Here is a 1,496-nt window from a genome sequence, read left to right as displayed (position 1 = left end):
TGAGCCGGCGCAAATCTTTTGAAAGCGCCCTCCGTAGTCAGCTTTTCTATAGGGTCAGGTGACCTCCACTAGCGTCCACGGGTAGTTCAGGTGAGTCACCCGAGGGGTCAAGCCGACGTGTAACCTGCTGAGAGAACCCCTCTTCTTACCCCCTCTTCTTCAAAGATTTCCTCCATCATCCAACATCCCCCCAATGCATCAAAAGATGCCTCAAAACCGAAAACATTGTGGAGAGAACATTCTCCACTGGCAGCTATTATCAATACTATTTTGAACCTTTGAAAGTGGCAACATTCATTTCTAGATATAGCTCGAATTTTAGAGCTGCCTCGCTCCACTATATCCTCTATTGTCTATTGTGAATCTCATTGAATAGATCAAGGAAGTTTTAAAAAATGTCTTGAGAGGCCTTCTAAACTCTCTGATCATGATCAATGTCATCTTATTTTCTCTGTAGAGAAGAATGTCTTCCACTCTCTAATCAGCTTTCTCACACGCTCAAAATCTGGCTTTTATATTTGCCAAAATACAGCAAGACAGTATCTTCAAAAGAATGAATGATATGTCTTTAAATCTTGAAAGAAGCCTCATTTAAAGCCTATACACAAGAAAGTTTAAAGAGTTTTTGATATTCAACACAGAAATTGAGCTGATGAAGATTTCTGTTATGTGAGCTTCTCAGATGAAGCTATATTTGAGATTGGATTGAATATATCAAGCTGCTATATTCATTGTCCTGTTGGTAAAGATTATAAGAGTAGATATCTACTCTCTACCTTCAAATCTGAGTGTACCTCAGTGGGTGTATGGGGAGCAATAAGCTGGGATTTCATATCTAAGCTGATTGAATGAAATGGTCTGCACAAAGTCCTGATTTAAATCCTATAGAGAATCTATGGGTGATAATGAAGTTCTGCATTTCAAAGATACAACATTGAATACACTCCAAAGCTGAGATGAGAATAGAATTACAGATGATATGGGATTCTATTACACAACTTGAGATACAGCATCTAATCAGCTCCATCATCCCTGCCCCGAAGGTTAGCCACAGTTATTAAAGCCAGAGATGGATCAACCAAGTATTAGAGAAGAAAATGTATATAGATATTCTTTATTGATTTAGCTATATAAAACATGTATCTAATTCTATATTGGATACCTGTTTGAGATTTTATTTAATATTTTAGCTGAGATGGGAGCCTCTAGTACGCTGACTTATTGGACACCACTGTACATATCTCGCTAAGGGAGCAACTACTACTGTACATAGTAAAAGGGCTGCGGGGACCTGATAGCTAACACCTGTCCTAACGGCGCCGCCAAAGTTCTGCCGCCTGGGCCTAAGGTCGCTCCATATGGTATATCTACCAAACCAGGCCAGTTTGTATTCAGATATTCAACCCCCTATCAATTCATCCAAAGATTCCCTCATGGAATCTATATCATTATCCGAGCACTGGCATTGCTGGTATCACTTGCTCCGCACAATACGG

This window comes from Histoplasma capsulatum, genomic scaffold (assembly GCF_000149585.1).
Source record: "Histoplasma capsulatum NAm1 scaffold_1 genomic scaffold, whole genome shotgun sequence".
NCBI lineage: Eukaryota > Fungi > Ascomycota > Eurotiomycetes > Onygenales > Ajellomycetaceae > Histoplasma > Histoplasma mississippiense.
This window is presented reverse-complemented; position numbering follows the sequence as displayed.